The sequence below is a fragment of the Adelges cooleyi genome, unplaced genomic scaffold (assembly GCF_023614345.1).
Source record: "Adelges cooleyi isolate 19-005CV unplaced genomic scaffold, UGA_ACOO_1.1 ACOO_flye_CR_arks_rails_tigmint_CR_PRNA_307, whole genome shotgun sequence".
NCBI lineage: Eukaryota > Metazoa > Arthropoda > Insecta > Hemiptera > Adelgidae > Adelges > Adelges cooleyi.
This window is the reverse complement of record NW_026095978.1, coordinates 1228016-1236907: the sequence shown is the minus strand read 5'-3', so window position 1 is coordinate 1236907 and position 8892 is coordinate 1228016. Positions and strand designations below refer to the sequence as shown.

General features: G+C 30.2%; 1 pseudogene; it reads right to left on the bottom strand.

Moving 5' to 3' along the window:
* Positions 1–1302: 1302 nt before the first annotated feature.
* LOC126839741 (uncharacterized) lies at positions 1303–4052 on the bottom strand (annotated as a pseudogene).
* Between the last annotated feature and the right edge of the window lie 4840 nt (positions 4053–8892).

The window sequence follows — 8892 nt, the reverse complement described above, 5'->3', positions numbered from 1 at the left end:
TTAGCGGAGGGCATATCCCCCGTGGTCTCGCCTCCAAGAACTCGAGATACAAAAATTCAAAATACAATTACTATATATTATATTAAATCGCTAAAATGAAATATAACGTTGTTACGAAACAAGAACCGTTACAAAAATTTGATTCTTCTGCAGTATAAGAACCGTAAAAAAAAATTAGTAATATTACTTTTGGGGTGGGTTAGTTGAGGTTTCGAGTTTCAAGGATTTTTTGTATTTTTCGATGATGTCACGTGCCGTGTTGTCCAGAGACTTCCTCTGAGATCGTTCACGACAAATGTCTGGTATCTTGTTAGATGAGGGTTGATTTGATAGTGACTGTGGTGGTATAGACACTATCGACATCCGTGTGCTTATCGGTTGCACGTTTTGGACGTGATCGGATGTGATGACCGGCAAAGTTTCCTTCAAGTGTTTGGGAGCGATTGCCGATTTTACCATCAACTTGAATTCGTCGAAGGCTTTTAATACACCACGCTTAGCCATTGTATTTTCTGTAGTGACCGCTGATATGGTCGTTCGTGCGAAAAGCACAATTAGAATTACGTTTAAGGTGACCACATACAGAGTCGAGCCCATCGTGGAAAATAATGTTGATTATATTTGTGTGGTTGCCTTGTACGCGGTTGTTGTTACTAGAATCTGTTATTCTGCTCAAAGTATTAACTATAGCCAGATACTACATGGAACCTTCGAGACAGTATTATACTCGTCATACAAAATTCAAGTCGTTCAACAAATACCCAACCAATAAACCACTAGAAATGTGGTCGTATAACAAAATCATATATCTTAATGAGATTTTGTTTGTATTTTTACTTGCCAAAATACAATTTCTGTAACATTTCTGGTTAATCGATACTTTTTCTTTGAACTTAAATTTTTATATTTGTACTTGTTTATTTAAATAATTGTTAGTGATAGGATATAGTTTTCATATCCTATGTAAAATATTTTTGAGATCCATGAATTGCTTTTAGTAACTTATTATCCGATTTTAAAGTTTTAAACATTTTATTACAATTTTGACCAGTTTGTTAAAACCAGCATTATATATTTATATTGTATTAAAAATGAATAATCAAATAATTAAAAAACATTTACATGTAATAGCCCGTAATACCTACTTTCAAAAAAAAAAAAAAGTATATTATTATATAAAATAAAATAATACAACCCGTTTATGAATTATTATTATAAGAAACACTAGTTGCAAGGTTAATAATATAAGTTTTATAGTTCTTAGTTTAACAAGTGCACATTTTTTTCAAACTAATTATAATATTAAGTGTTTACTAATTTAGCCAGTTTCTTCTTTGTTTTGTTTAATTATTTGTCTTGCTGGTTATTAATAAATGTGTACTGGTGCATTCTCATTATAATATAATGTGTACATAAATCAGTCAAAACATTTTGTTTGTGTGCTGCACATGGAAATTCGAAGACAATATTCAAAAAGTCCTCGCAAATCTCTTCAAATGCATTTGGAGAACGGATAAATTGTGATATTGACAACTCCAGTGTTATTATAATTTTATAAATATTGCTATTAGGGTATATGAGGTATCCTCTAATTTTTGCTATAGTTAAATCTGCATTAGTATCGTATTCAGTTGTATTAAGTTTTTTATACTAGAAGTACATAATTGGCATTTAGTTTTTACTGTCATGCGTTTTGCCATGTATCTATTAATAAAATGAATACATTTTAAAGTAATTGCTTAATTAGTTCCTTATTATAATAAAACATATTTACAAACTATTCCAGCTAAATAGTATGCTATGCAATAAAATACAGAAGAGTCGGAATAGTTGTGCTCCATAAAAATCTCATCTACATCCCGACATCCTTCTTCAGAATTGTTATCTAGCTTTTCTTTCAGCTTTTCGATTTATTCAGATCTAACGGAGCTATCATTTAAATGTTTTACATCTTTCAAATCTTCTAATGTAATAATAGGAATATTATCTAATATATATATATATATATTTAATTTTTCGCTTATAAGTAGCATGCGTTATTTTATATTACCTTAAAAAATCATACAGTTTCCACTTTTTGGAGGTTTTATTAAAGAGTAAATTGAAAGCATTCTGTATAGTTGAAGAAATGATGGACATGACGGGTGGTTATTTGGACCAGCTACTTGTCTCGCTATTCCGAAAAAATTCTGGAATATATATTTGTCGTAATCATTTATAAGAAATTCATAGATATATACTATATTTTAAAATGTGAAATTTAGTAAAATGAAATAGCATTACTTCCAAAACAATCTTGATTAAATTTAGACGTCAGTAAATAAGAAAAATGTTTCTTTTTTAGCAAGTAAAAACTGCATCTATTGTTGAAGCTATTGTAATCTTTAGATCATCAACAGTATTTTGTGTTAAAAAATTATCTTTTCCAATTAAGTTCTTTGTCAAATACGATTTCCAATATTTTATCCAATAATTAAATAAAAAGTTTGTTTGGTGTTCATAATAACGAGGGCGAGGTGTGTAAGACACGGGAAAAAAAAAACAAATGTTAATTACTACGTCGAAGGCGACTCGGGTCGTAAAGAAAAGCGATGGCAGCGAGGTGCGCACCGGTGATTTTCAGTGGTAAAAACATGTTTAGGCAGACTGAATATAACTCGCTTAATTTTGCGTTTAGAGTAAAAGCACCAATTATAAGATTTAAAGAAAACAATATTCCGGAGGGCAAGACGGTTTTTAAAAAAAAAATCATTTTTTGAAAAGTTACAGTCATTTAAAAATGTTAAAATAGTCGTTATTTCAAATCTATGTATTGGGGTGGTAATGGGGGGGGGGGGCATATATGTTGTATTCACAACGTTCAAAATAGAAACGAATAATAATAAATTCAATAATTTTGGCCAAATTCTCTATGAATTGTTGTTTTGAACTTGTGTTGAACTTGAATATGCCGCATATAATGAAATGAGCCTATTAAGGGCTATCTCATGAGACCACTTTTTACTCTCGATCGTTGAATGTTCCATTATTATATCTAAGTTTTGACCATCGAATTTGTATGACAGTTTAACATAATTCGGCGTTTTCAAATCAGCTCGTTTTGTATTGAGAGCTTTCGTCAGGTCAAACATAACCACGCCATATGGTCCAATGAATTGGCTATGCTTCCGCCTACTAAAAGTTGGCTAAACCTACTATAGGTCACTTCGCTAGTGCTTCTAAACACAATGAAACGAACGACTTGTTCACAGTTGAACACTTACGGTGTATCCCCAATTGTTCAGGGCAGTTTTTTTATGTTTTTCTTTAACAAAAGTAATTTGCTGTAAAAAGATGAACAAACATAATCAAGTTCTCCCCAAATCATATTTACTCAAAACAAACAATACAATATATAATTTTTTTTTAAAAGCTTACCGGAAAATAATTGATTCTACAAAAAAAAACCTGACTAACCCCAACCAATCAAATTGGTCTTAAGCTAAATCATCACACTAAGATCAAAATAGATTTCAAAATCCAAATCCTTTGAATACTACATTCAATAACTTTAAGCACTTAAGAGTCCTTACGTAAACTTTTAGATACTCATCAAATACAAAAAATAAGCTGTAATTGGTGATGAACATTGTAATCAAATCAAAATTCATATTTACCTCAAACAATTCTCCTTAATTTGCTCGTTGAGTTTCGATTTAGCTAACAGATGAATAGCACCGCTTTCGAAAAATATATCATTTACACTATCCTCTAATGAGTGCGAAGACCACCACGAGCTTGCGTTGAGGTCTTCTCAGCTATCGAAACTGAACACAGATAAAAATTCCTCAACAGCGGCATAAACTTATTGACATCTAATGGAATCTTGTCGAGGCGTTTGGAATACTTCATTCGTCCTATAAATTCCAAAAACCGGTAAATTAACTGAATTAATACAAAAATAATTGAAAACAAAAAATAAACCTGCTATGACGTAGTGCAGCCGCATACCCATGGCCAGATCTTCTAACCTTGTGGTTGGCTGGGTCGTAGCCCATGACATTAGTTAACATTGCAGGTCCATTGAGCAATTTATGGCCGGTGAATTGACAAAAACAATTGAATAGCAATGGCCGATATAAATCTGCTAATTGGACAATGCCCTTCAGCTTATCTGTGTGGACGTGAACAGAAAAATATTTATGTAAAAAGGTTGTAGCTAAATGCAGCTGTATTTTCACAATATTTAAAGACGATACTGAAACTACAGATTTAATATCTAGAGAAATTTGTAAATATTTTGGCTGTATAAAAATATTGGAAAAGTTAAAAAAAAAAAAAAAAAAAAAAAAAATTGGAAGTTAGAATAGTAATGTACGTCAATATCTTTTGCTTAAAAAAAATTTGTTAAGTTAATGGTCGCCCATCAAACTTTTAAATTTTTTCTTCTCGTATAACCATAATTTAGACGTCTTAAAATTTAGGAAGGGAGTTAGGTACATAACGGAGAAAATAACTAGGTTTTTTCAAAAGTTAATTTCTCTTGTTCATCGGTTGTTCTATTCTTAGTAAGAGCCGACTCTAATTTATATGCAATATGCAAAGTGTACTCTAAAAACTTGATCCAGGCATGCAATGTGTATAAACCGTATATAAAGTTACCTCGTCAATTATTATTTTTCCCTAAATCGTTCATATTTTTAGGGTTTCATTTACAAATAAAGCAAACTTGGCTCGAAGATCCAGTTAAAGTATTTATTACTTTGCCATCAACCATTATCATAATCATTGTATAATTAATATTTAATAGACATAACACTATTATTTATATTTAACCTAAAGGTTTTTAGTTATGAAATTTATTTTTCCACTTTTCCTACTTCATTTTTTGTAACCTTTGTTGTCTCTTTTTTATATAAAAACTATTGTATTGGCCTACAGTAGCGAGTAGACAAAGATGTAGAACTTCCCCATAAAATAATTTTTTCATTTTAATTTTTAGTAGATCCGTTAGTTGTAGTGGGACAAACGAAAATAAAAAAAAACAAATGCGTCTGTTGTATTTTGACTGGTTTCCGAAATGTTTGCTTCTACTGACTATGTCCCATCACAAACTTGTTTACATATAAAATCGAACATGGTATAAAAATCTCCAAAATTTACATTATTATAAAAATCAAATGTTCCACATAATCTATTTAGTGTGTGATCTTCACTAATTTCTATACCTTCAGGGTAACATATTTTTTTAGCCAAACGAATGTGATCATAAGAAGGATAAATATTAGTTTCACGTTGTTTAGCCTCCAATCTAGTCTTACAGTAGGCATCTTTCGTCAAACGAATATCAATTAGAAATGCTAGGGCCTCATCTCATTTTTAAGAAAAAATGCTCTTAGATTTATTTAATGAATTTTTGTATATTTTTCTAATTATAATTGATCGTTGAGGAGAGTATTCAGTTACTTATTAAAATAGGTTAGATGCGGCTCGTTTCCCTTTTGTGTATAAAGCCGTTTTCGTAGCATAAAATAATTCCTCATAGGTTGTCAATTCCCCTAGATTCTCGGTTTGCCTACATTTTGAACCATCACTCAAATTGGTAATAATGTGGAAGTGGAGTTTACCGAATTCTTGTTAATATGATGTGTACTACTAGGTTCATCAATATATGTATCAATTCTGGATGGATTCTAGTTTTTATAATATTAGAAATTATTAATTAAACTAAAAAATTAGTTGTTATAATGTAATATTAATTTGTGACTTTATTTACATCATTTATACTTTGTCCTTGTTCTTAATTTCCTTCAAACTACTCTCCATTTGAGTTAATATATTTGTCTAATCTTTTATTTCACTGTTTGAAATATTTTTTTAATTAGGTTAAAAGTTAAAGTTTAAATAAAGTTTAAGGCCTGACAGGGCCTTTGTCGTTTTTGTCTTTACTGTAGCCACGTCCGCAATTATCTTTCCTTTCATGTCACTTTAAATAAATTATACTAAAAAATATGTTCGTAGAGCTCTAAAAAATACGCTTTATTTTACTCTGCTATTTCAATTTAAAATTTAAAACACAATTTTTAGTTGTAGTGTAGTAAAAGTAAAAAAAATCAAACAAAATTTCTTTGAATAAGTATGAATAAGTCGAATGCAAACGAAAAATACAATTATTTACTTATGCCTTTTTACAATAATTTTTCGCAATAACAACTTTAGCTACCGTACAACATCTTGCCAAAATAATAGTTTAGTATTAATTACACCGTATCATATGAAAGACTTGGGTTCTATTATAGTTTAATTAAAAATATAAAAAATGATTGCCAAGATATGTGCATTTATTTTGTGTTATTTTTCTATAACGTCAAATATAAAAACAATCGAGTCAGCAGGTAACTGCAAGGTAAGCATGTATTTAACTATAATTTTTCTCTGAAATAATTTCGATCTCATAATTTGTGGTTGATAGCACCTAAACAATATAAAAATTAATACTTGCGTTAAAATTCTTTATAATAAAAAAAGCTAAAATAAATATACTATGTTATTTTGTTAAAATATAAATAAAACTAAGAATATTTGTTAGTACAAATGAGATAATTCTATTAATTTGTAGTCCTAGTATTCCATGTAGACAATATAATCAAAATTTAATATATTTAAAAGCTGCATCATACTGAAATTATGTTTTATATTGAAATAAAATATATAATTGCTCCAAATGCTGGTCAAGTTACTTTTTTTTTGTAAACTTTTTTTGTTGGGTAATTTTTATAGTTACTTTTTGTAACAGATTTTCTTTTTTAGGTTACTCCTATACTATATTTTCCGCTATATACTGAGTTGTATGTACATACCATAAATCACTTAAAAACAAAGAAGAGGATATTCTGTCACAACCTTGTTATAGTAATGATGATATAAAATCGAATCTCTGAGTAAACTCGAGAACAAAATTCAAGACGTCTAATGTTTTTTTTGTGTTATCACAAAATATAACATACTATTTTTGAAGAAATTAGTTGATGGGGTTAAAGGCGGAGAACCTTTCATTCATAGCGTGATAACTGTAAAACGTCTCGAAAAGGAAGCCAACACTATACTACAAATTTTAATAAGGTCAAATTTCGAGATTGGAAAATGGGCTTGGATATTTTTTTTGAAAATCTTCGCCATCAGTCATTACGATGACAATAAACGTTTTATCCAAAAAAAAAACCCATTCGAAGATGACCAACTACAAATTGGTGTTTCAAATATCATCGATAATTGTGTGGACGATAAATACCTTCCTCCGGCTGTGAGGGGATCTGATTTCATTTCGAAAAATATGAGTACATACAATAGTATGTTCCACCATCTATGTGATTCCGTATTGAATGAAGATGTTTTCAAAGGCCGTGTTTTGGCCATGATAGAGTTTTTATATCTCAAACCGTATTTTGGCAGAACAATCAATTATTGTTCAGACAAATGAAAGAAGTCAATGTCGATTGGACCGAGACGAAACAACGATTTGATCTCGAGGTGGTTACTACCAAAAAATGTGTGGAAAATCGCATTTGGATATACAAACCATACATACGCCCCGACCACCAACACATGTTTGTCAAAATTGTCGATTCCAGAATTTATTGTTACCTTGCGTTCGTACTGCACGTCTATGGACAACAATTGTTCATGATCGACTTAAGGATGCTAAAACGCAACAAAGATCGTATTATTAAAGCTATCCGTGAAGCATTGAAATTAACGGCGTACAAAGATGATTTTCTTGTGGTTATTTCATCAGAACTCAAGTCAAGAAAAACGATTGACGTCGATCGCACAGGTGACATTTCAGCAAGAGTGCGGACAAATGCCAACGGGATGCTAAACGATTTAAACGGTGCCAGTTCAAATGAAATCGATCGGTTCAGCTTCAACGTTGACGAAAACCAACTTTCTACCGACAATATGATTATAAAAATCATCAACGATTTCGAAGACTATTTAAAAGAACTTATATGTTTCTTACCGTTCGATTATTAAGTGTTTTTTAATTTTGTAGGCGTGTATCCGTATTCTCGCCTTCTTGACCGTTCTAGACTATCTTAATTTAATGATGTTCACCATTCTTCTACATTAGAAATATAGTTATTGAACATTCCTTATTATTAGCATACTAAGCATACTAAAATTTCAAAATTTTTCTTAAACCGTATTTTATTCATCCAATGCACTATAAGTCGTAGTGTAAGATATATTATTATTATTATTTTTCATTCTGACTACATAGAAAGCATCATTATTGATATATTTTAAAGCAAATCAATTTTTTGTTTTGTAAAATTGTATACGTTAATATTATTGGCTTTGTATACATTTAAAAAAAAGGCGAATTAGTTCGACATTTTTATGGAATTTACTCTTTTATGCACAGTGCTAATAAAAGTCACCGCTTAGAAGTTTTTCTAAACGTTAAGTGTTCATTTATTATTTGTAAGTACGGCAGTTTTTTTTCATAATATTTTTAACTAAAACGTGTCAATATCCAATTTGTCCATGTTAAAAAATTTAAAAAAAAAATCAAAAACACATACTTTAAAAGACAAAACGCTAGGTGGCGTTGCAAAGAAATTGTTTCAGAGATTTTCGGCAGGGCAACATCGCCCCCATGTTGCAGCCGGTGCGTTTCCACCTTAAAGGGTTTACAAATAATACCAAGGTTATGTGTTCAACTTCAAATGTTATCACAACGAAATGTGATAGCAAGAATAGTCAAAATAATGATATATGATAATGAGATTAACTTTTCAGTTGACTCTTGTATTCTTATAATGAAATAATATTGTCTTCATTTATTAGAAATTTACGTATTTTACATTATAATTTGTGATACATGTGAGTTGATAAAAACACCACAAAGTG